Source organism: Ochotona princeps, chromosome 4 (genome assembly GCF_030435755.1).
Source record: "Ochotona princeps isolate mOchPri1 chromosome 4, mOchPri1.hap1, whole genome shotgun sequence".
NCBI classification, from domain to species: domain Eukaryota; kingdom Metazoa; phylum Chordata; class Mammalia; order Lagomorpha; family Ochotonidae; genus Ochotona; species Ochotona princeps.
The window spans coordinates 49,512,235-49,540,061 of NC_080835.1; the positions used below are offsets into that span (position 1 = coordinate 49,512,235).

At 41.5% G+C, this 27,827-nt stretch overlaps 2 pseudogenes; both read left to right on the forward strand.

Annotated features, from left to right (window-relative positions):
- LOC101518156 (interferon-induced very large GTPase 1-like) lies at positions 1 to 27,250 on the forward strand (annotated as a pseudogene).
- Positions 3,833 to 6,285, forward strand: LOC131480201 (carnosine N-methyltransferase-like; annotated as a pseudogene).
- Positions 27,251 to 27,827: the final 577 nt, after the last annotated feature.

Here is a 27,827-nt window from a genome sequence, read left to right on the forward strand (position 1 = left end):
GGAGCCTGAGTCCGCAGCCTACCAACCTCAGGGAAGAAACCCACTCCACCAGATCTCTCTGGAGCAGCTGGGTGACAGGAACTTGGCTTCAAGGAGACAAAAGGTAGGTAAAGAACAAAGTGGGAAATAGACAAAATGATCATAGGGAACTATCAGGGACACGGGGATTAAGATATGCAAAGGGATCACCCATTTCCCCCATGGCTCAGCAGCCGCCATTACAGGTCAAGCCCTAGGCAAGCATGAGAGAACGTGGGAGGCCCCTGGGAAAGAGGTCGGAGCTGGCAAGAGCTCCAGGGCGCAGACAGCTAGGGAGCTGGGGCCAGGAGTACATGCTGCAGGAGAAGGTGGCCAGCCCAGGGACCGGGAGCAGAGACCCTGGACAGCGAAGGCCCGATGGGACAGGGATGGCAGGGGAAATGCTGCAGAGAGATTTAGAGGGATTCGGAGACCCTCTCCCCGGGTGGAAGTAGGAGGCAGGACCTGTAATGGTGGGCGAAGGGCATGTAGGAATGCGGCAGAAGGCAGAAGGATGGGGACGAAGGGAGCCAGCGAGGTGGAGCGAGAGAAGAGCAGAATGGTTGGCCTAGCTTGAGCTAGGGGCAGAGAATGGGGCTTTGATGTACCTGAGGCAAAGACGCTTTTCCGTGGGGGTTGGTTTTGGGGTGGGGAGGGAATCCAGCTGTGCGTGGACTGGAGGGAGCAGACTAGAACTGGAACCCCGGGAAAAATCCAGGGGCTAGCTTAATTGGGCAGGGGGGGGGGGGTTGTTGTCTTGGTTGGGTGAGATGTATAAGCAGGAACTTGATGTTTTCTGGGAGTGAGGATGTGTGGGGGTGGGGAAGGTTAAATCGGGTTGTTGAGAGAGGTCATTTGAGAGTGTGGGGGAGAGATGATTGGAGAGTAATTCTGAGTCATTCGTATGGGAGGGATTCAGAAGGAGGGGAGGACTTCTGTGCCAGAGTGATTTGTGGAGAATGAGAGTGGTAGAGGAAGGAGGATGTCTATGGAGTAATGTGTGTGAGTCCTTGGGCTGCGGTAAGGGTAGGGGATGGGGTGGCTGTGAAGAAAAACAATTGAAACACTAGTTTAAAACAAACAAAAACTGCCCCAGTGTGGTAGCCTAGTGGCTAAATTCCTTGCCTTGCAAGCGCCAGGATCCCAGCTGCCCCACTCAAATCCAGCTCCTTGCTTGTGGCCTAGGAAAGCTGGGAACCTTGCGCCCACAAGGAAGACCTGGAAGAAGTCTCTGGCTCCTGGCTTCAGATCAGTTCAGCTCCAACCATTGTGACCACTTGGAGAGTGAACCAGAGGATACAAGATCTTCCTCTCTGTGTTTCCTTCTCTCTGTATATCTGACTTTCCAGTAAAAATAAATAAATCAAAAAAAAAAAAAAGGAAACTAAAACAAGATATGCAAAGACTACAAACATAAATGTGGTGTCATCATTTTTCAAAAAAAAAAAAACTTCAAATCAGGGAGAAGAGGGAACATATAATTTAAGCAGACTAGAAACATTTTGGTATCTTGCATTATCAGTTAAGCCAAATCAAAGCATTGCTAACCACAGAGTTTTGAAAAATATTATTGCAAAATGGGGAGGAGGTCATTTGCAATAAAGAAATCAGTGCAAGCCTAAGAGCTTCAAGGACTTCAAAGACACAGCAATAACCGCCCCCCCCTTTATTCCTACTAAATAATTTTTTTTTAAGATTTATTTCTTTTTGTTGGAAAGTCAGATATACAGAGAGGAGGAAAGACAAAGAAGAAGATCCTTTATCCTCTGACTCACTTCCCATTTGGTCACAATGATCAAAGCTGAGCCGATCCAAAGGTCTTTCCCCAGAGTCTCCCGTGTAGGTGCAGGTTCCCAAGACCTTGGGCCATCCTCCACTGCTGTCCCAGGCCACAAGCAGGGAGTTGGATGGGAAGCAGAACCGCCAGGGTTAGAACATGTGCCCATATAAGATCCCAACGAGTGAAAGGTGAGGACTTGAGCCACTAGGCTACAGAACTGAGGCACCCTAGTACATAATGTTTTTATTGGTTTTTTTTTTATATATATATACAGTTTAGTTGGAACTGGGGTCTCCCTTTCCACTTCCCCAACCATAATTTTTTAATCAAGAGAAGTTCATGTTTAAAGAGCTGGAGCACCTAACTAACCTTATGCTTACTTTCTACATTGAATACAGTTGTTGTAACTAATTGTTGTTTACAATTAAAATGTAAATGAGAAAGAGTCACAGCTATATGTTGTATGCTGTAGTATATAATATATGGCATGATGGTTACGATGCCACTTAGGATGCCTGCATCTTATATTAGTGGACCTAAGTTTAAATCCTGGTTCTAGTGTCAATTCCAGCTTCTTACAAAATTATGCCTCCTGGGAAGCAACCAATGATGACTCAGATAATTGGACCCCAGCCATTTATGTGGAATGCCTGGACTGAGTTCCTGGATCCTTTAGAGGTTGTTTTTGGTTTTTTTTGTTTGTTTGTTTTGTTTTGTTTTTTCTTTTTTTTTTTTTTTTTTTGGCAGGGGGCAAATTTAATCTGTAGGCATTTGGAGAATTAACCATCAGATTCATATTCTCTCTATCTCTATCTTTATGTGTCTGTGTTTATGTGTATCTTAAGTAAATAAGCAAAAATTTTTAAATCCTAGGGAAAAATTTGACAAAATAACTAAACCTATATGTTTAGGATGAAATATAAATAACATATTGGCATAGGTGTTCAACTTCCTTAAAGAGAAGCTTCAAATATGAAAGGATATTACTAGGTAGACTGGAGGAGGCATGATCTAAGAGGCAAATTAAAATTACATAAAAACAAAAAAAGCTTGGGCCCAGCGCAGTGGCCTAATGGCTAAAGTCCTCACCTTGAACAAGCCAGGATCCCATATGGGCACCAGTTCTAATCCCGGCAGCTCCACTTCCCATCCAGCTCCCTGACTGTGGCCTGGGAAAGCAGTTGAGCATGGCCCAAAGCCTTGGGACCCTGCACCCTTGTGGGAATCCTGGAGGAAGTTCCTGGCTCCTGGCTTCTGATTGGCACAGCACCGGTCATTGCGCTCACTTGGTGAATGAAACATCTGATGAAAGATCTTCCTCTCTGTCTCTCCTGCTCTGTATATATCTGACTTTGCAATAAAAATAAATAAATTTTAAACAAAAAAAGCTTAAAGCACCATTCTGAAATGATTTTCCTTTCAATTATATTTGCATGTTTGTACTCTGCCTTCTCCATTCAAATGTAAGCTCCCCAAGTGCAATGATCTTGTCTAGCAACATTTCCTAAGCACTGAACATTCTCAACAAATCTGTACAATAAATTCTGATACTTTAGCATGTTTCTGTGAATGCTGGGTGATAGACACAGTATCAGATAGATGAAAGGAGAGAGTCAATAAAGCAGAGCCCTTGGGACAGGTGGGATGAAAATGGAGGAGGGAATTCTAGACTAAGTAATTTGAATGTATTGGGCAATAGTAGAACATTTTTAGAAGAAGGCGGCAGCCCCGCAGCCCTGGCCAAGTCTGGCACCGCTGGAGGCCTGAGGGCGGCGGGGGCGGAGCACGGCAGGCAGCAGGCAAGGGCGCGCCTGACCCTGTAGCGGCAGGCCCGGCTGTGGCTGCCACACGCAGGCGGGCCAGGCCAAGGGCAACGGTGGCGGCGAGGCAGCAGTGGCTTCTTCCCTCCGCCTCCCTGCCGGCCAAGGGCCGCGGCTGCCCCTTGCCGGGCATTTGGGTTCGCCTGCGGCGGAGTGCCATGGGCAGCACCGAGAAGAAGGAGGAGAGGCTGGAGCGCAAGCACTTGCTTTCAGTTACTGAGGCACCAGTATGCAGCAGCAAGTGCATCAAACACCAAGACAATTATGATCACTTCCACCTAATCAACAGAAACTACTTTCTCAGTTTCTTCTTCACTTGGACAAGATCTGAAAATGTATTGATCATAACCAAGAAATCTGCTAACCATTGTGATCGATTGCTTACATATGTTTGAAAATAAGGAATATGTTTGCGTTAATTTAAGAGGATATGATGTTATGTAAAACATGTTACTTTATGTATATTATGTTATATGTTGTATATAAACTAAAACTGAATTGACAGTGAGGTGATCACAGAAGATGGTTAAGAAATTGCAATTGTTTTTAACATACTGGTTACTCAATACTATAACTATTAGTTACACAACGAAGTTAATTGTTGCTGAGGGTAGGTTGGAGCCTTTAATTGATCGGGTTGATAGTCTGATGGTTCTGCCCTCTGACCGGACAGGGTCTTCCCAGGAAGCTGAGGAACTAGATTGGACTATGGGATGTTGGACTCTGTGTTTGGTTTATGCTTGCAAAGAGGGAATCTCAACTGTACTTGATCAGTGGATATGCAACAAGGTGGAATATTCCACATGGGGGGAGGGCGGGGGAAGGGGTGGGGTGATTCCCAGTTCCAACGAAACTGTATCACATAATACAATGTAATCAATGAATAAAAAAAATATATATATATATACATATATATACAGTAGTCAACGTTGGGAAATTACGAGGGCCGGGGAAGCCATGATCATCTTGAAAGTGATTTTTCAATACCTTCCACCTTTTAAAGTCCATTCATTTGTCTTCTAAGAGAGTTCCACAGTCACACACTGGGGAAAAAATTAAAAAAAAAAAAAAAGAAGAAATAAACCCTCAACTTCTGGGGGGGGGGAGAAATAAAGAATATGGAGAAGATGGCAGTGGGAAGATCACGCCGGCGTCCGCGTTCGACATGGACAAGTTAAAGTTCACATTGAGACAGTTCGTCAGGGACTGCAGCGAAACAGGGAAGGCCAAAAGAGAGGCCTGCTACCAGCTGATCATTATGGAGATTCTAAAAAGCTTCCCCAAAGAGAGATGGGATCCTTCTAAAGTGAGCTTTCTGGTACCTGGTGCTGGACTGGGAAGACCTGCCTGGGAGATAGCCATGCTCGGCTATGCTTGTCAAGGAAACTAGTGGAGGGTTGTTTTTTTATTTTATTTTTTTTTTTTTTTTGCTCTTTTCTTCCAACTTTGTACTCAACAAATGCTCTGAAATTAACAAATACAAACTTAACCCTGGATCCATCAGTGTAGCAGTAACCAGAGGTCAGCTGACCAGATCCGGCCCATCTTCCTCCCTGACGTGGACCCGCACAACCTTCCTCCTAGGTCCAACTTTTCCATGACTGCAGGAGATTTTCAGGAGAGCTATTCAGAATGCAATACCTGGGACTGCATTGCTACCTGCGTCTTCATCAATACAGCTCACAACGTGATTGATTATATCGATACAATATGGAAAATACTCAAGCCAGGTGGAATTTGGATAAATTTAGGATCTCTTTTGTACCACTTTGAAAATTTGGCAAATGAGCTTTCCATAAAATTGAGCTATGAGGATATGAAAAACGTTGTTCTGCAGTATGGATTCCAAGTAGAGGTGGAAAAGGAATCTGTCTTGTCAACCTATACTGTGAATGATCTCTCAATGATGAAATACTACTGAGTCTGTATTGTTTGTGGTCCATAAACCACAATAATGGTCTGCAGTGACATTGCCCAATAAAAAGTCTAGTAAGAAAAATACTGAAATAAACAGCTAAAAATCAGCTGTGATGACAGATCACAACCTCAGATCAGTGGTGCCTTCTTATTCCTAACAAAATTTAGAAATAGTGTCTATTTTCTTCATATGTCTGTTGCTTTTTCATAAATACACTCTGCCATGCAGGTCTGTACTACACAAGTAAAACCAGATTGAAGAAATGTCTGCACGGCATACCGTCCTTGCAATCCAGGTCCTCCTTCTCTCCAGTGTCTTCATGAAGCTATCCATCCAAGTGTGCCATCTTATTGACTAAGAGTATTGAAGTCCATGATAATCTCTTTTTGTTTGTTTTCCTTTTGCATGGGACATGTTGTTTTCGGCAGAGGCTAAGGCTCTTCTGTCATATCCAGCTTCTGCAATTGGGACTTATGATAATCACGGTGGCCTAAGCAGTCTATACATCAAATATATGTGTATTTTATCCTTCAAACTATTTTTTCAAGCTCAGCTGAGCTTAGAGAAGCATCAGAAAATTTCATTCTCCTGAGATGCTAAGTTTAATAGCATTGCAGGTCAGTCAAGTGCATTCAGATAACTGAGAAGTCAAGTCTTTCAGCCAGACTGAACCGAACACTTTCTGAGTGCGTACACACCCTGGGTCACACAGGAGATCTCAGCATCACATGTGAGGTGCACAAGCTTCTGTAAAGGTACTGTCAGGGTCCTGAGGAAACACGAGTACCACCTGCCCATCTGAGGCGGATGACGTCAAAGCCAACATGTGCAGTTTGTCAGTGTGATGTTTACACTAGTGTCTAGATTATCTGGATTATGAAAACACAAACTTTTCTGTTAAAACAATTATATACTAGTGAAAACTGTCATAATGGAATTAACATAGGAAAATTTCAAATATGAAATTCAGGGACAAATTAGTACCCATGATCTATGTCTTCAATATTGTAGGCAGCAGCCATTGATGTAATTTCAGATTAACATTGTTTTGTTCCTTTGGTTGGTGGAGCCTTAACAGTGGATGCTGCTTTCAAACTCTACCTCTAACAAATCTTCATCGGAGTGAGTTCTTCTTTTTGTTACTGTTCTTTAGTGTTCCTTGTTCTGTTTCCAATAGCTTTAAAATAGAAATGACTGATATTTGAACCTTTTCTTGGAGGAAAGAACTCTAAATATTTTCAGATTATTGTGATTATTTTAAGGAACCTCTGTGGCAATTTAGTTTAAATGGACTTAATGTGCTTATAACATACATGTCATGTTTTTAATAGGGACACTGATTTGTGAGTCTTTAGACCTTTGTTGTCACTTAGGTGAGGCAGTTACTGTTGGAGGTGACATCTTCACCGGCCTACAGTGAGGGCGGTTTTATGATCGCTCCTCCCACTGTGTGCAGGAGGGATGCTTGGAGTAGCTCTGACTTGTGAAATTAGGCAAGACTGTAACCTAAATTTTTTAAAAACAATTTCTCACTCTGTGTCCCTCAGTACTTTGCAGGTGTTCATTTGATGTGAATTCCCTTTACCTATATGAATTAATTTGGAATTAATCACAAGGTGGAAATTAAAAAAAAAACTTTTCCCTATAATCTTAAAAGGAGCAAAGTTTTGAAAAGCATCCATTGAATGAGAAGGCTTGCATGCTGGCTTTGGTTAGTTTAGAAGTACTGTTTAGTCATTGACTAGTATTTACTTTTTTACAACATTTATCAAAACAGATGATCATTTTTCTCACATAGGCAAAAACAGATTGACACTGGTGGGTTAGTTTGATAAATTAAAATTTTTTGCTACCAGATGATATTCTTTAAAAATGTGATTTACATTTCTAAATCAGTTATACTCAGTCAATTCTGAAATCCTTTCATTGGTTTGCTTTTAATTTCTGACATCATGAATATGTTTTAATGTTCTACATAAATTTAAATCTCTTTTCCTTCTTATAACTTTTGCAGTTAATATATTCTAAACTTAAAAATGTAGACTCAGTATTAGAAATGTCACTGGAGGATTTAATTTTTATGTCCTATGTTTAATGTTAACTACTAAAATGTGAGCCTTAAAGCTTTTTCCCCTTAAATTAGTTTTACACACAAAGGTCTCCATTTTCATATATGGGATGAAATAGGTTATTGTGCTTCATTTAAAAAAATGTTTATTCTGAAGTAGTGCAGATTTACAGTCCAGTAATCAAGTGAGCCAGATGCTATATAAGATGGTATATGTGCAACATAAAGAGATGCTGTAAAATCCCAGTATAAAAATTATGATGTTTGAGAGTGTAAATTGTCCCATGTTGATGTGTCACTCATTCTCAAAGCTGCCACAAAGGCTGAATTAGAAGCTTCATGTCTGCAAGAAATTTCCTAAGTTTTTAATGTGTACGATGGACTCAATTTTTCTTGAATATTAAAGTCTGCCAATTGCTATGAAAAAAAGAAAGAAAAATATGAGGACATAATGTAACAACCTAATGAGAAATTAATAGGAAGAATTCAAAAATCCAGGTATTCAAGAAACATTTATTTACCCATATACATAGATTTAAAGTACATTTTTGAGAAATCTACCAATTATATAAATAGAAAGAATACTGAAGAATATATAGATGAGGAGAATCCAGTTTAAAAAAAGGGAAGGGGCTCGGCAGCGTGGCCTAGTGGCTAAGGTCCTCGCCTTGATCCCATATGGTCGCTAGTTCTAATCCTAGCAGCTCCACTTCCTCTCTGTCTCCCCTCCTCTCAGTATATCTGACTTTGTAATAAAAATAAAATGGATCTTTAATAAACAAAAAAAGGGAAGACATAAGCATATGCTTTTACGTAATGTGAGGAAATGTAAGATATTCAGAGTATCCTCAAATATCCTAAAAGGTGGGCAAGATTCAGAGAACGGAGTCTCTACTGTAAAGAGACTAGGGACATGCTGCGTTGGGGAGGTAAGGGGGTGAGAGATCACCCCTACCACCCATTAGTTTGTATGTAAACTTTTTAGTTATACCTAAGATGTAAAATAACACAAAACAACAAAAAAGCATAAACATCTTAATAAATTTGTGTACAATTGGAAAACTTTCCAAGCGAGTGCAATCTAAAGAAATGACCAAAGCAAGATACTTATGCTTTTGAGTCAAGGAACAACACATTTGTGAAAGAAACTTCCCTCAGGTTCCAGGATTTTCCAATTATCACAACAGAAGATCCAATATTTATTAACCAGTCACTCTCTGTTATTACCTTTCCTTCACGCTCTATGATTTAACCCTTTCTGTATATTTCATATTAGGAAATCATATAATATTTGACATTTCTATCTGGCTTCTTCCAATTAACACAATGTTTTTAAAGGCAATCAACATAGTAGCAAATGTCAATATTTCAATTTTTCTTATTTTTGTTTATTTCCATTCTGTTTGAAAGATACACAGATGGACATTTTGCACCCACTGGTTCCTACCCGGAGCATCCAGAGCTGGTCCAGGTCAGAGCCCGGAGATCAGGCTCTTGGCCCCCAGGATGCTTTCCAGGATGGGCGTTAGCAGGAAGCTGGATTCGAAGCACAACAACCTAGATTCAAGCCAGATGCCTCATATTGGAATTCAGGATGTCCCAAGCAACAGGATGTCCAAGCAAAACTTCACTCAGCAAGTTTTCTAATCTGTGGGGGTTCTTAATTTCTCTGGCATTATTTTGTAGGTTTGGGAGTATGTGTCATCCAGCTTCTTCGCAGATTTCAAAGTAAGAATGTTAGTATTTTGTAAGCTATTATAAATCATTTACATTGATTCTTATGACACTCCCAGTGTACAGAAATACAGCTGTTTGTGAACTTACATGATGAAACTGTGCTGAATTTATAACCACTAATAACTGTGTGTGTCTCTATCAATACCGGTAGTTTCACTTCCTCCTTGCTAATATGAATGGGGTCCCCTCCACTTTCTCGCTTAATTGTTCTGGACAGATCCAATGCTACAATGTTAACAAAGCAGTAAAAATGTGTACCTTCTCTTATGCCTGATTGTCAGGAGCCGTGCACTATAGCCACACTGAAGCCATTTTGAATATAGACCTATGGGATAGTGGAAACCCCCACTTGGCTAGATGCTTGGGAAAGAAGTTATGAAACTAATCACACGCTTAGCCTCAATTGTTCCTAGCAACTGTTTCAGAATGTGATTGATGCTGTACTTACCAACATCTTGTTACTGATTACCTATGCTATTGTCGATATGTTGGTTACTATTGTTGATATGGTGGCTGCTCAAGAACAATCGGTCTTGAGACCATGGCTTGCGTCCCAGCTTCTCTTTCCCTGAGCCTTAGTTATTGAAGAATATAAAAACCCTCAGTTGAAATCAATAAACTGACAGCTTGATCAGACCTACTGTCTTGCTGTCCATTCTTTGTGTCTCTTGTCCCTTCATTCTCTCCTAGGTGGCTGCGACCCCGTTGACTGTCCTGCTGGACAGGACACCTGATCTTACAAGGAAGGCTTTCAGGCTGTCGCCACTGACCGTTAAGTTGAACTATGTTTTTTGTTTGTTTTTGTTTTTTTTTGCATATAACTTATTATATCAAGAAAACAACCTATATTTCTAATGTATAAAATCATGAAAGTATGAAAGTGTGTTGGCTGTTCCTGCTAGGACAGGAGGTGAACTGAACAGGGCTGGCTCATGGACCCACTGGTATGCGTGAAATCTGGCACTGGGAGAGGTTCTGATGGAGGAGCCTGGGCAACTCCTCTGGCAGGACACAGTCCCTGCAGGTAAGCGCAGGAAGCACAATAGAAAACAGGCAACGGAAATTATCCCACTGGCATACACATGGCATGGGTTGGGGGCAGACCAGGCTGAACCTGTTCACATCACCGGCTGGCGAATCCGAGCACCAGAACAGAATGTGGGTCAAGCCAGGTTCGGTTGTGACACATACCGGTACACAATAAGGAATGCCAAGGTGAGATGAGCCGTATCCGATGTGGTTGCAGCGCCCAAACAGCACATGTGATAATCAGGAGGAGGAGGCAAAGCCGAAAGGGGAATGTGGGCTCCCCTGCTGGACAACTACTTCCATTGGAAAGCGTGAGTTGGGATGGGTGCAGATCAGACTAGGCAGAGCTGTTACACCTGTGGGCCTCATGTGAGCTAGATAAGGGAAGGGCCACGGTGGGCCGACTGTTCCGACTGGTGCAAGCTAAAATTAGAGTGGGTGAGGGTTGGTTGGGCTTAGCCGCAGCATTTGCTGGCAGAGGCTGGCACTGGGAGCTAATTCTGTCAAGTCAAATGCCAGAACTACCTGGAGAGTGCATAATCTGGGAGTGAGTGTAGCCTAGAAGGGAAATAGTGGGCACCTGCCTTGGGGTTACCATTCATGCTGGAGAGCATGAAAACCAGGATAGGGGCAGAGGTGGCTGTACAGAAGGGCACCTGCCAGTAGGTGTATGGACTGGATAGTAGGTTGGTTGGGTTGAACTAGGCTTCAATGCCCATTGACATGTGCGAGAGCTAAATGGGATATGGGACAGACTTGACAAGCCTGCGGTGCGTACTGGCAAGCATGGGAACCAGGGTAGGGGGCAGAACTGGTGGGGGTTATGGGGAGTCACCCCAACTAGGCTGCAGCTCCAACTGGTTTGCGTGAGGACCAAGTATGAAGTGGGCAGGACCGAGCTGGGCTACAACACCCATTGGTTCACAAGGAAGACAGGGCTGGAAACAGAACGAACCCAGCAATCACAGTGATCAACATGTGCATAAGCTGATTGGTGTGACGGACGGTGTTGGAGTCTGTACTAGCAAACTCGCACAAGAATCAGGTCTGGGATCATCTCAGATGAAGTTTCTTTGGAGATCCCTCCAACTGAACTGCTGATCTTAGAACCCCAACCATGAAGAGACTGTCAGCCAGTGGACTCTGAATAGGTTTCATTGTGATTGGAACTGAAAGATTAGCAGCAATCCAGAACTGATGAACTATCAAAACTGTTTGAGCAGGACCCTCAGAGTGCGCCTCTTGTTGGGGATCTGGGATGGGTGGGAGGTAGGGCTGGGCTTTTCCCTTCGTTGCTCCCCTAATCCCAGATACAGGGAAAAATGATAATATTAGTGTGAAAACAATGGTATTACCCACTTTTACCCTGTAGCCCTTGACCCCTTGTGCCCTAATCAACTAAGTAAGATTATTAAAAAATAATTTTTAAAAAAGTGTGTTGGATTTTTGTTGTGTTTTTCTTGCATTAATTCAGGTTTTTATACAAGGTGTTTTCTCTATTCCATTAGAGTTGTGTATTACACTGATCTGTTTGCATATATTTAGCCACCTGTGAATTCCTGAGAGAAATTGTACTTGCTATTAATGCATGAGGGCCCTTCAAAAAGTTCATAGAATATTCTGAAAAAAATATTTTCTGTGCAGATTATAAAATCATTTGCACCCAAATTAATTGAACCTTTAATTTTGAGTTTCCATGAAGTGTTAAAATGACTTCATATTTAATTCACATACTAATATCTACATTTATGAATGATATTCTTCTGTGCTTTTTTATAAAGATATATTTTTTTTTTATTGGAAAGGCAGATATACAGAGAGGAGGAGAGACAGAGAAGATCTTCCATCAGATGATTCACTCCCCAAGTGACCGCAAAGGCTGGAGCTGAGCCAATCCGAAGCCAGCAACCAGGAGCTCTTCCAGGTCTCCCACACCGGTGCAGGGTCCCAAGGCTTTGGGCCATCCTCAACTACTTTCCCAGGCCACAAGCAGGGGGTTGGATGGAAAGCAGGGTCGCCGGGATTAGGACCGGTGACCATATGGGATCCTGGCGTGGGCAAGGCGAGGAACTTAACCATTACGCTATTGCGCCGGGCCCTGTGCTTTTTAAAAAATATGTCTTTGCCCTTGATATCAAGGCAATGCTGTCCTCAAGAATGAGTTAGATGCCAGCCAAGTGTTGGTAGTGAATACCTGGGCAAACGGAGACTCTAAGATGGACTATGTCAGCCAGTGGAGTCTATTTCATTGTGCTTTGAGTGCCGAGATAGGCAGCACTTCAGAACTGTTGAACTATTACAACCACTTGAGCAGGACCCTCAGAGAATGCCCCACACTGTGGACTCTGGGATGGTTGGGAGGCTGGGTATGGCTTCTCCTCTTATCTCCCTCCTTCCCCTAGATACAAGAACGAAAAACAAGAATGTAGAAATAATGGTCTCACCCACCTTCCTCTAGCTCTTGATCCTTCATATCCTAATCAAGTATGTAAATCTCATAAAAAGTAAAATTTTAAAAATGGAAAAATGGATGCTTGGCCTAGCAGTTAAGTCACCCACAGCCCCATATGGGAACACCTGATTTCAAATCCTAGCACTGCTCCCAATTCCAGCTTGCTCTTAATGCTTACCCTGGGAGGCATCAGGCAATGCTTCAAGTAGTTGGATCCTCACTACCCTCATGGGAAACCTGGTTTGAATCCCGACTACTGGCTTTGGCCTCAGCAGGGGAGTTGGAATGCTTTCTCTTGCTCGCTCTCTCTCTCTTCCTCTCTCTCTTGATCACTCACTTTCTCCAGCTCTGCCCCACATTCCTACATCAAACAAATAAACAGAACACGCAGAAAGGAAAGAAATTGAAAAAAAAAAGAATGAGTTAATAAATGTTTCCTCTTCCATTTTTGTGGAGGAGTCTACCAAAGATTGATGGTAATGCTTATTTAAATTACTGGTACTCTGGGCAGCGCTCTGGGCCGAGTGTACTAAGCCAGGTCCACCTCTCAGAGGACGAGGAGGACAGTGAGGAGTTCCACTCCAATGCTGGGGACAGTGACTTGGACTCTGATGAATGAGGCTTCCTTTGGGCCTCCTTGGTCAGCCTTGCCTGTTCTCCAGCCTAGGTGGTTCACCATTCCCCAATTTAATTTGTTTCTATTTGTATGCTGTCTGATCCTGAAATCACTAGAATAACTAACACCTTTAGCCTTTAAAAAATAGTGAGTAACTAGGAATAAATCATCTCTCCTGGTCTGGGACAATGTTACCCTATGATCAAAACAAAGCAACTCCCTTCCCCCTACCACTACCAGATAGAAAACAAGCTCGTTCTTCGTTGTCTTCCTTTAACTTCATTTGTTGCTCTTGATCTAATTTTCCTCTGGGAAGGAGAAATTACAAAAGGACTAATTATGTCCTCTTGATGTGTTAGGAATTTCCTAGCATAATATCATCTCAGTTTTCTAATTTGCAGGCTGAATAAGTGAGAGTTCCCCTGCTGGGACAGAGAATTGGAATCTGGTAGGCTCTGTGCTACATTTAACAGACCTGCTGGACAAACTACCCGTTATTTTGTGATTTATTTGATTATGCAATGCCTTGTTCCTAAATGAATTTGAGGCAAATGACTAAAGATTTTTGAAACCAACTATATGTCAGAAGCAATATGTGGTCTTATAATAAATGTGTTCTGTCCCTCTCCCATCCACCCAGGGGAAATAATAGGAATATGGTAAGTTCCTTAGGACAAAATGGTAAGTTTCTTTTCATGCTTGGGATATGGTTCTGTGCATAGTAGGTGCTCAGCAAATGTTCCTAAAGCATTGGTTCCTCAACAGTTAAATTACTGAGTACCTGCTCCAAGATAAACACTCTATCAGATCCTTTGGATGGAAAGGTAACTCAAAACATGTAAATCAATTACTGCAGTACTGTGAGATAAGTACAATTAAGAAGCTATCTATAAAGTATAGGGGTAAATAGAGAAGTGATTATGTCTTGAAAAAAGTTGGGAAGTCTTGTCTTCTAGAGATCATTTTTAAGCTGATTTGTTGGAAGAATTAGGGACTTGCCAGATGGAAAAGTCCAGGCAGAATGTAACACAAAGTGAAAAGGCCAAAATCTAGGAATTACAGAGTGTGTTCCTAGTTTGTTTGTTTGTTTGATTGTACTGCCTTTGTTTCAGGAAGAATTTAAGGTAATTTATGTTCCAGTCTTTTCATACTGGAGTGGTTAGAGATGAAACTCAAAGATGGCAGGAAGTATATTATCAAGAGTTTTGTAATTGATGCTTGAATATGAATTTTATATAATGGAAAACGAACCCAAGAGGACTGATAATCAGATTTGTTGTGAATTTTCTGTATATTGAATGAATGAAGATAGAAATTGAAGATTAATATGTACATTTACATGATTTCATTTTTGTAAAAGGCAAAAGTGCATTTATATGTGTTTATATGTATTTGTATATACAAAGGAAAATGTTTCAAAGGATATAATTTAACTTGTTCACAGTGTGATAACCTCTGCGGAATGGGATTAGAGGGAAGGGGATTTATGTGGCTGTCTGTATACTGGGTGGGATATTGTGCTTTTATTTCTGTATTTGAATTTTTAATAAATATGTATTAAAAAAATTACTGGTACTCACCAGGGAAGCCATTTAGTCCTAGTTTTTTCTTTGTTGGGGGCTTTTAATTATTGTTTATTTATTGTGAGTATTTGAGTTTTCATTTTCTTCAATTTTTGTTAGAATTCTTAAAACTGGTTATTTTGAAATCATGCATAGGTTCTTTTAACTTAGTCCTAGACGCGCATATCATCTTTTAAGTAATAATCTGTCAAGATATGTGGATAATATTATTGCCTACAGAGATACTCCAACATAATCCAAAAACAAATACAAGCTAATAAGAGAAATAAGCAACATTACCAGGTATAAGATATATATCTTATATGTTATATATATATATATATATATATAATCAAAAGGATTGCTGTGTACCACTAAGAACCAAGTTTAAAGGAAACACACATACTGTGAAATGAATAATTTATAACAGATAAGAGGAAGGAAGAATAAGCTACATAATATCTTCAGATATGCCCTTTTGTTTGTTTGTTTATTTATTTATTTATTTATTTATTTATTGCAAAGGCAGATATGCAGAAAGAAAATAATACAGAGAGAAAAAACTGCACTCTGTAGAGATCTTCCATTCATTGGTTCACGCCCCAAATGGCCACAATAGCTTGAGATGAGCCAATCTGCAGCCATGAGCTTCCTCCAGGTCGCCCACATGAGAACTGGGGCCCATGGACTGGAGCCATGCTCTGCTGCTTTCTGAGGCACATTAACAAGGAACTGGATTAGAATAACAGCAGCCAGGACTAGAGCCGCCATCCATATGGGATGTTGGTGCTACATGTTGCTAAGCAATTGTGTGCCAGTACCCTTTTAAGTGTTTTTGTTGAATTCCATAAAAGAGGCATCAGCATCTTGGACTTTCTTTGAAGGGAGGTTGCTTTAATTTTTTCCCAATGCTTAAAAGTCTGTTTACTGATGTCTTCTTGGTTTGTATCAGTAGGTTATATGTATTGAGAAATTATAAAACCTCTTTAAGGTTTTCCAGTTTGTCAAACATACTTATTCATGGTAGTTTCTCATACAACCCCTTGTATTTTTCCCATATTTTATTATTATTATTCCATGATACAGTACCATAGGCTCTGGGATTTCCTCTATCCCATCCCCAAATCTCCACACCCTCCCACACTGTTTTCCCCTATTATATCCCCTACTCCCCTGTTTTATCCCCTATTCTCCTGTATATCCCCTATCTCTCTAATAGCTACACTATTATACACAAGTGTAGTTCTTCATAAACAGTCATTGTGGGCATCATTGTGGGTATGGACCATGGCAGAGAGTCTGGCATCCTATTGTCAAGATATATTTAAGTTTCATTGGGAGTCCATTTTTGATCTGGAAGTAGAGATGCATACTGCATTGTATCCTCACATCTGGATATGATAGTCTCCATTACACAGTTACTATGCACACATCTCCTTAAATGAAAAGCCACAAAACAAAATCAGCATCAGGAAGAAAAATAGAAAATTACAGTGCCATGAAGTTAAATAACTTGGTACTGAATGACTAAATAGTATTGATGATGAAATTAAAAGAAAATCAAGAACCTTCTTGAAGAAAATGATGCCACTGTATGACGTATGAGTCAGTGAAGGATATGAGAAAAAAAATCTGTTTTGAAAAAATGAAACTAGAAACAAAAACATTAAACTCCATCCATGAGATATAGTTTCTGCTGATATTTGTTGGTGAAATGTGTACCCTTAGGCAACAGATACATGTTTTTGAATCCAGAATGTGACATTTGATTGATGGGTTTAAGCCATTTACATTCTAGATTAATATGAATAGGTGTTCATTTGGTCCTTTCATTTTAGCAATGGTTTGTTCATTGTTTGATTTGGTCTTTTGTTGTTATTTTACTTGCATGTTCTTCACATTTGCCTTTGATTTTGGTGGATACTATTACTTTTTTTTCTCAGTCAAGAGCATATCTTTAAACATCACATGATGGGCAGGTCTGAAAGAGGCATATTCTTTGAGCTTTTCTTTACTGTGGAAGATATTTGTCTCATTTTCAAAAAGAAAGGAAAGCTTTTTTGGGTAAGCTGTTCTGAGCCAACAATAATTTTGCATTTAGAATCTGGAATATGTCACTCCATTATCTTCTGGCCTATAGAGTTTGCTCTAAGAGGTCAGCTGTGACTCTAATTGGGGGTTCCTTTGTACGTCAAATGATTATTTTCACCTGCATGTTGAAGGATCTTTTCCTTATGCTCGATTGAAATGAGCTTGATTATCACGTGTTGTGGTGAAGTTTGCTTTGGGTCACTCCAGTTCTGTGCTTTCTCTATTTTAGGGGAACTGTTTTAAATTATTTCGCTAAGTACATTTTGAAACCCAGTGATTCAGTGTTGCTATTTCCTGTGTGACATATTACTTAAATTCCTTTAACTCCTGTATGTGCTTTTCCTTTTTGAATAAGACACTTTATAGTGAGTTTTCTGAATTCTGTATCCCTCATTTCCTCAATGTATTCTTCAGTTAAGTCTGGGGCTGGTAAAGGCTATTACCCGTTGCAGGTGCAGTCTTCAGTAACATTCATTGTACCTCTGTCTCCTCTTTTGATCTTGGTCATTGCATTTCTGATTAGCAGATTCTTCTCCTTGGAGCAGGTTTCTATGCTGTGTCATCAACAGATCTACAGTTCAATTTTACTGATTGCATTTGGCACCCAGCTCTTTGCTTGGAAATCAGTTGTTCTAATTCTTCCAGCGAGTTTCAAGTCTGGACTCAAGTATTTGGCTTCCACCACAGTCTCCATAGCCAAAGCTCCTGGTTCTCCGCGCTTCACCTCCTGTGATCCCATGCTGTGGTTGCATTATTGTCTATATAACCATTCTTCCTCTTCCAGATGCAGCAGTTCCCAGGATTAGGTAAACACCCAATATCCTAAATAGTTAGGTTGTTGATGGTGCTCATCTTCCCAGAACCTGTTAGCCATTAGGTCTGAGAGATACCTGGACCCATTTTGACCTCTAGGATACCAAATGTGGTATTATTTTCCCTGTGGGACCAGTGTAATGCACTGAGCTGGAAGTGAATTCACTCCTAGCTCAGCACATACACAGCTCACTGTTGCCCCTCCAATCTCACAACCTTTGCAACATTGGTGACTGGTGTGCCAGTGGTGGAGTTCTGGATCTGTTAGCCATTAGATCTGGGGGTCTAACCTGTAGGAAGCCGCATCAGTGCAATGCACTAAGTCAGAAATGAGTTCACTCCCAAGTCAGTGGCTGTGCAGTCCTGTCCCCTCCCTCCACAAAATGGTGCCTTTGCCTCCCTACACAAAACGGTGCCCCATGCAGCTCTTGTGGGGGTCTGGGCAGTGAGATCCACTCTGTTCTGGTGTACTTTCTCTGCTCCTGGTCAAATCAAATACATCAGCAGGACAGGCAGTTCTTTGCCTGGGTTCATCTCCTCAGCTCTCAGTGAACTCTTCTTCCCACCTGGCTGCTGGTGGAGCTCTGGCCACTTGTGGAGTTCTGATTACCACTCACTGACTGTCACTGGGGTATCTGGTCACTGCAACACCACACCCACCACACAGTTGTCTCCACTGCATTCCCATGTCCATCAGTCTCCAGATGCCCCTCTGCAACCAGCCTATCCTCTCCTATTTCTTAGAATCTGCCCTGTCTGCTTCACCTTGTCTAATGATTTTCCATCTATTCAAATGTGTCCTTACCCTATTCCTCCATCTTGATTCTCCAAATAAATCTTTTTTTAAAAAGTTTAGACTTTCCTGAGTCCTAATCATAACTGTCCTAATAATCCATTCCTAGAAATATTGTATTTCTTTAGTCTATTGTTTCTAATCTTCCACCATCTACCCATTACCCAAAAGTTACTTCCATAATTTTATGTGTTTGTTACAACAACATCCCACTAAAATCTGGCACTGATTTTTGTCTTAGTATAATTTGTGATACTATAACAAAATAACTGTGTTGAAAAATTTATGCTAGCCAAAGTTGTTGGCTCATAATTCAGGATGGTAGGAAACCCAAAATCGAAGTGTAAGCCTTTGAACTGGTTAGAATCTTCTTCCTTCATTGCCACTTGGAGAAGGGAAGAGACAAAATAGCACACATCCTTCACTGCACAATAATTTCTTAATATTGTTACATGTACAAGGAAATGTAACATGAATTTTAAATATATTTTTTTACTTGCTTAAAAGATAGTTACACAGAGAGAAGGTGAGACAGAGTTCTATCATTCACTCCTCAAATTGCTGCAATATTTATGTCTAGGCTAGGCTGAAGCCAAGAGATTCATCTGGATCTCCTAAGAGGATGCAGGGGCCCAAACACTTCTGCTGCTTTCCGAGATAAAGTTTCAATGAGCTGAATCAAACATGACGTAACCAGGACATGGTAAAAGTTCATCTTCAATGTAGATGTCACAGGTATTGGACAGCTTTGAATGTCAGCACTGAACAACATGAATTTTGGAGGAGATGAAACTTTAAATCCTAGCAAATGGGTTGACTAGTATAGCAATCCAAGAAAGCAGTGATAAAGACAATGACAAAAGGATAGCTGGTAGAGGACAAGGATAAATTAAACAGGGTAAATTGAAAAGAAATAGTGGATGTGGGCCAAAAATTTAGTGTTTGAGCAATTCAAGGAGGTACTTACTTTTTCTATATTTACTCCATTGGTCATGAGGTTGATACACTTCCTATTTCAAGAAGCAGACAGGCTAACTGAATTTATGTTTTTCATGCAGCCATGGCCACAGGAGGACTCACCCATGATGAACATCTCCTGAGAGATGAAAGGGAGCAAGATCTCCAAGAGAGGCTGAGAGCAGTGGGGCTGGCTGCTGAGTACTGGTTACCAAAGCTGCAGGAACACCTGGGTGTGACCTGTACCCAGGCCTTACAACACCTCGAGGAAGAGGACCTCCAGAAGCTGAAATCCCAGGCACAGCATCCATGGGAAACAAGGGCCCTGGAGGAGCTGCTGCACCTGTCACAGTCAGGTCTTTCAGGGTCAAAGCAGACTCCTGTGGAACTAATGAACCAAAAACAGATGCAGGCAGAAGAGGCCCTACAGGAGCTACAAAGCTTGCTGTCAGAAGGGAAGCAGCGACAGGAAGAGTCGGTGCAGAGAAAGGAAGAGGAGCTGAGGCAAGCAATGGAGATACCCGAGGAGTACTGGCCACCACCTGAAAAGCCCCTTCAGGAGGTCTTGGACAACATGCAGAGACAGCTCAAGCTCACAGAGGGGACCCTGATGACAAGACAAAACCTTCCAGACAGAGATCTGGTGAGATGGGCATCTGGAGGACTGGCCCTGAAGGGCATTTACAAAACCAGCCAACAAAGTGACCTGTTAGAGTGGAGAGAGGAGCTACTCACTGTGCCCCAGGTGGTCTCACTCCATGGCCCTGAGCAGGGCACATGGATGGAAACAGTTGAATTCACCTCTCATGAAGCAGAGTCCATGTTCACCCAGAGTATAGAGAAGCTGGGCTTCAGCTCAGTTGCATCAGCTAAGGGTGGAGGCTGGGGGTTTAGTCTAGAAGCTGGTATGGATCAGAACAAACACTCAGAATCCAAGGAAACCAAACAATCACATTCTGAGCACTCTTATTACTGCTCAACCAAGTTCAGCTATGTGCCCCTGGCCTCCTGCCACTTCTCCATGGATCAGCTCCAGTTATCCACGGCTGCTCTGCAGGAATTTAAGTGCATTGAAGAACTACTGGATCATACCTCAGGCCCAGACAAACTCCACATGCTAAGGCACAGGACAGAAAACTTCTTCCACAGGTTTGGCTCTCATGCTAACCAAGGCCCTCTGCACCTGGGAAGAATCTTCTGGTGGAAGGCCATTTCAGAGGGTTTCCAGAGTGAGCAACTGGCAGAAGTGAAGCAGCAGTCAGCAGAGGCCCTGGATGCTTACATCAGGGGCAGCTACAGTGGCTTTGGAGTGAATGTTGCTGCAGGTGGGAAAGTGGCCAATTCTCATGCAAAAGCAGACTCTGAGAAAAAAGCTTTACAAAATCTCCAAGCCAAAGTGCAACTGTCTATGGCCCAGACAGGTGGCCCACCAGAAGCAGATGGATTTGTGCAATGGAAAGCTGGCCTTGTTGCCAGCAATCAAACCTGGCATGTCATTGACTGGAAGCTTAAACTAGTACCCATATGGGACATCATCAATTTTCGACATGGAAGTGATTTTAAGAATGCACTCCAAGTGGCTAACTACCTTAAAGACACATACACTGCTGTGGTGAGTTTCAATTTCTGGATGCAGGGTGGGGAGAAATTGTGGAGTGCTCAGATGGAGGTTAGAGGTTTTCTCCAAGATGTGAAGTCTTGGGAAATATCAGAACCTGAAGATAATCTTCAAAAATTAGTAAACTTTATGCAAACATTAACTGAAACAATGCAAGGTTATGACATGTGGATTAACATGTGTCTTACAAATGGTGATCTGCAGAGTTTTCTAGTAAAAACTGTCAACTTTTGCAAAACGTTTTTGATTTGTAACACCAATTTCATTAAATCTCAGTTATGGAGACTTCTAGATCCTCACATCTACAAAGTGACAAACTTTCCTGACGCTCACTCCATCATGCAGTGGATCTTCCAGGCAGAGAAAGATCCTGAGCCAGAGAAACTTAAAGTCACTGAATTTTCTGAATTAGTTAACATCTTAAGAAAATCCTACAATGAACTCATGGACCTGCAGATGAAATCTGAGTCCCCACAGTCAATAGAAGAAGCTCAAAGAAAGGCCAATTATGAAATCAACTCGGCTCTCAACTCCTTCTTCAGCTACCTCCAAGATGCAGGCCAGACAGACACATGCCTTTTGCTACTTTCCATTGCAGTTGGTGCAGGATATCAGGTGGCAAACAACACTTTCCAATGTCTAGGGTGGGACGAGTTAAGCTTCCTACTGAAAGAAGCACAGACTGCCCACAATAAATATCAAGAACTCAAAAGTATTTCCGTGTACAGGGCCCAGGCATTTCTGATGCTAACGGGTCTGACAGCCACAGTTGGAGTCACAGCTGTTGCTCCAGAAGACAAAAGACAACGCCTGGAATTAATGAAACAACACATGGGACAATCATGGTCTAAAGAGGTGGCCCATGTCCTTGGAAAACCTAGAGCAGATGATGATTGGGAAACTATAGAGAAAGACCTGAGCTTGCTCATCAGTGGGGATTATAAAGCCACTATGTCTTCTTTGCACATGGACAAAGTGACAAAGCAGTTGGAAAGTGTCTTCCATAGAGAGAAGCAATTTCATGAAACACATGAAAATGAAGATAGGAAACAGGAGGTCATAGGCAATGGTCCCTTCCTAGACCTACTGAAACGCTAGGGTTAGAAATGTACTACCCAAAAAAGATGAGCAGAGCTAACTTCCATCTGATCTACAAGACTTCTGTGTACAACACCCAGCCCACTTCTGAACAGGAGCTTCCCTTTTATTTCCTGCAGAAGTTGCTAATGCTAGATTATGGTCTGAGACATTTGATCTTCAAAGATGATAGAGACACAGAACACCACGTAGTTTCCAATCAGGTTAATGAGGATTTTGACCCATATGAGGACATATTTGAAGATGACCCTAGTTCATTAAAGCCTTCATCCATAAGGCCATCCCAGCCCAGCGAGCACCACATTCACCCAATGGACATTCAGATGGCAATTTTTCACTGTGCAGATGATTTTGCCAGGCAGTACATTTTGGGCAAACTTGCCATTTGCCAATTTGCCCTCCCTCTTGTAGTGCCTAATCCTTGTAATTCTCAGATTGAGTTCTCCCTCTGGTCTCTCAGGCAAATCAAAAAAAGTTGGCAGCAAGTTAGTAAATCACCTGGTGAGAAGATCAGTTACAGGAATCAGCAGATGTGTTGTGTCTTTACCTCCATTGTGTCCTTCATTAGAGTTGGGGATGGCCTCTCTGCTTCCAAATCTCAGATCATGAACTATATTCTAAGTAAACACAAACACGATGTATTTTTTCATCGCCACTGCAGAGGAAGCACAAAAGACTCTCTGTTGATGGAGGGTGTGGTGGAAGTCAGCTGGTACTGTCCTGGGGGTGATGATGGGGACAGATTTGACAACTGTGTGACCTTCACCAATCTACATGGAGATGTAAAGAAACATAAGCGGCAGCTCACCTTCCTGCAGGAAATCTCTTCTATCATTGTGGTCCTCATGTCAGTTTCTGATAACAACGAAGAAAACCGGAAAATTGTTCGTGACATATCTCAGTCACAAAAACCTTCGATCTTCTTGCTTGATGACAGAGAAAAACCCATAGCCAATCATTCTGGTCAGAGAGTGAGAATTGGCATCAGGAATAGAAATGAGGCAGAATTAACAGAGGAGATTACAGCTGCAATCAGGCATTTGTTAGAGTCCTCTGACACTTCCCTCAGCCTGGAAGACTGTGCCCTGATTGCTCGCCAGAAAGAATTTCTTGTTGATGAAGACCAGAGAGACTGCAAGGAAGCCAAAGAAAAGGCACAGGTTATAATGGCCCTCCTGTCAGGAATGGAACTATCTCAGATTAAGGAAAAGTTTTTACCCCTTCAGGGATATCTGTGGCAACACTGGTGTAAGAAGGACAAAGAACTCTACCATCTGAGAGAAAAGGGGAATCGGAGCATTGAGCAACACAAGAGTGACATTGAAAGGGAGAAAATACAAATACGGCAAGAACAAGTGCAGAGAGCATTTCCTCTCAATGCTTTAATGCAATCTGCCCTTGAAATTCTGCAACAACATCCAGGAACTCATATGAAACTCTTCTGCTTGCAATGGCTGAGTGTGTTCTTAGAAAACCTATCTGCAGAACTCTTAGATAACCTATGTGAGGAACAAAGATCATTGTGGTTTCAGCCACAAACAGAAAAGGACAACATACCAACAACCAAATTCCCAATTCACTTGCAAAATGATGTAGAAGCTATTTCCAAAGAAATTAACAATTGTCCTTTGGGAATTGACCAACTACTCAGAGAGGTTGGCCAGATCTATGAAGCTCTGGAAGAATCATCCTCCAAAAAAGAGATTCTCTTCCTTTCCCTTCCTGAAATTGCTTCAGATCTAATGATATCTGGTGTTCCCATTGAGCTGATGGACGGGGATGTCTCATATGTGCCTATAAAGTAGGTAGCAGCTATTTTTGACATGCTCACTGAGAAACTGGGAAACAAAAAGCTGTTTGTTCTCTCTGTCCTTGGCCTGCAGAGCTCAGGCAAGTCCACTCTGCTGAATACACTCTTTGGGCTACAGTTCACGGTCAGTGCAGGCAGGTGTACCCGGGGGGCCTACATGCAGCTCCTGAAGGTGGAGGAGACATTCACAGGGGAACTTGGCTTTGATTTTGTGCTTGTTGTGGATACTGAAGGTCTCCGAGCCCCTGAACTCAATAATAAATCCCAGAATAGAGACAATGAATTAGCAACTTTTGTCATTGGACTTGGGAACTTGACTCTCATCAATATTTTTGGGGAGAATCCATCAGAGATGCAGGATATCCTACAGATAGTTGTCCAGGCCTTTCTGAGGATGAAACAGGTGAAAATCTCACCAAGTTGCATCTTTGTCCATCAGAATGTGGGCGAAGTTACTGCTGAAGACCAACTGATGGAAGCACGTAGGAGATTAGAGCAGAGATTAGATGAAATGGCAAAATTAGCAGCAGAACATGAACAGTGCTCAGACATCACTCGCTTCAGTGATGTCATTAAATTTGATGTCAACACTCAAGTCTACTATTTTGCTCACCTCTGGGATGGCAATCCTCCAATGGCCCCTCCCAATCCTCGCTACAGCCTCAATGTCCAGGAACTGAAAAGCAGAATTCTCCTAACTGCCAAACAGGAATCCAAGGGGGACATCATGAAGATATCAGATATAAAATATCGTGTTCAAGATTTGTGGAAAACTCTGGTGAGTGAGAACTTTATTTTCAGTTTCAGGAACACACGAGAGGTCATGGCCATGAGCAAACTGGAAACCATGTACAACCAGTGGACCTGGCAACTGAGGAGTCATGTACTGGAACTGCAGAACCAGCTGACCAACCAGATTAAGAATGGGAAAATCCAGAGACTCAGCATAAGCACAGTTGAGCCTCCAGTTACAAAAACATATGAAGCTGTCAAGCAAGAATTTGAAAAATTTTTAAATGAAGATAAAGATAGTGAAATTTTAATTCAATGGAAGGCAAATTTTGGGCATAAACTCCTCATGCTTAAACAGACACTTATTTCAGAATGCAAAAGAAAAATCAATGAACTTCTTAGATTCAAAAAAACTCAAGAAAGGTTAGATAAGAAAAAAACAGACTATGAAAGAGAATTATTGGAAAAGAGCAGGAAGTTGGCATTATCTATAAAGGACAAAGCGTTAAGTAAGGAAGAGGTACAGAAAAAATTTTACCAACTTTGGACAAAATGGGTCAGTGATGTGTCCTCAACTCTCCCTCAAGTTGAAGAGCCTGACATTGAGCTAGATTCTGAAAACATCTTTTTGAGTTATTTCAAAAGTGAGACAAATATAGCAGAAACACTGAATAAAAATTCTGGAGAGATATTTCAAATCAATTACACCACACATGTTAAAATGAATAAGAAAGATTACCTTTTCAAAAATCATTTAGAGCCCTGTGATGAAAAATCCATTACTATGACTACTAAGCAGATCTTCACAAGGTACAAGGAAACTATTAATGACATTCAAATGCAACAATGTGATTACAGTTCCAGTGATTTCCATAAAATCCTAAGAATGGTAGATGAGGAAATAAAATCTGCACCTAGAAAAGAAAGGTATTCCTTTACAAAAAAATATCAAGTTGACATATCTTGGCATTTATTTAGAAGAGCCTCAACGTGTTTTAAGGAAATGCACAGTGAATTCAAGAGAGCAAATGACCCAGTTAACTATTTGGAGTCTAAGAAAGATGATTTCTTCATGAGTTTTAAAATCTCCTGCCAAGGAGCAACTTCTATCAAAACATTTGTTGATTTTCTATGGAAGAAACTCTCTCCAGCTGTGTCTACTACCATAAAGCAAAAAACAGTCCTTAAAATTGCTGGGGACATGAGAAGTTCTTGCCCTGAATTCAATGAAAACAGAGCTAACTTGGAGAAACACATTCTTATCTTTCTGGCAGAGGAAGAGAACTTTGAAAAGTACTATCAATATATCGATGATCCAAAAACATTTTTCATGAGTTATATTGAAACATGTATTAGAAAGTACTGTTCAGGATCAGGAGCTGAAACAATACAGGCTTTATTAAAACTAAGTTTAGATGACATTAAGAATGCCCTGCTCTCTGCTATTCATAAATCCACAGCAGAAGCTAAAGACAAAAGCAGCACAACATCTGAGTGGCTGGATTTGTTCTGTGACCATCTGGGGAGCAACCTCATCTTTCCACGAAGTGACTTGATAAGCATTGAACACCAGGAGATTAAAGACATGGAGTTTCTCAAGGAAGCCATGAGTACAGCTTTGGGTCCTGAAATGAAGGCAGTTGAACAAAATTGCTTGAGTAAGCTTGTAGATGAAATGGTTCCTGAAATTGAGAAAATACTCTCTGAACACCTGTGTGGCTGCTGGGAACAGTGTCCCTTCTGTAGAGCCATTTGCACAAACACAATTCATGAACATGATGGAGACCACAGTGTTCCCTTCCACCGTCCTCAGGCAGTCAATGGATGGTATTGGAAAACAACAGACAACTTGACCATTGATTGCTGTACGAGTTTGGTGGCAAGTGATTCCTCATTTCACCATAGTGATGGCCGAATAATCCCATACAAGAACTATAAAGAGGCAGGAGGGAATCACGCCACATGGAAAATCACTCCAGATTCATCCATGCAACCCTATTGGAAGTGGTTTATCTCTCACTTTAGATTGCATTTAGAAGAGAAATACAAGAGGAAATTTGCAGGTAAAAGTCAAATCCCTGATGCATGGGCCAGAATCACAAAGCAGCAAGTGCTTGATGACTTGAAAAAACAGTAATACTTTTGTAGTCACAAGAGCCCCAGCATCTGTCTACCTGAAGAAACCTAAAATTCCTCCTCACAGTAAGAACTACATTCCTGCCATTTTCAAAATGAAAGCTGCAAATGTAAGTCAATTCATCTGTTCAAGAGTTACAGATTTCCTTTGAAATGGTTTTATTTCTCTGTGCTTCAGTTCCCTCTGATTTAAAGCAAACTGTAAAATGCACAAACACAGAATAAAATCAATATCATCCACTTCAGCATCTACTTCATGGAGCTAGCACAGTTATATAATAGGCTATGCTTTCAGGGTCTGCATCCCATACAAATGCCAGTTCATGTCTTGGTTGTTTCATTTCCATTCCAGTTCACTGCTCTGACCTGGGAGAGCAGCAGAGGATGGCTCGAGTCTTTGGCCCATGCCTCTGTGTTGTAGACCCAGAAAAAGCTCCTGACTCCTAGTTTCAGATCAGCTCAACTCTTGCCATTGCTGCCTTTGGGGAGTGAAATAGTGGACAGAAGATCTCTCTTTCTGCTTATCTATCCTCTCTGTAACTGTGTCTTTCAAATAAAAATAAATAAATCTTGAAGAAAGCCTACTTCATTGCTTTAAGTCATCATAGATGAAAATTTTTTATTTTAATGCTGGAAGCCATGCAGTTGGGACAGATGTAATGAGGATGTGATTAGCACCACTCCTCGGTTAGCAAGGCTACAAGGAGTTCCTGCCTGTGTGGCAAGACCAACAGAATGTCTCTGGTCACCTCATTGCTGCCTGACCCCATTGTATGGAC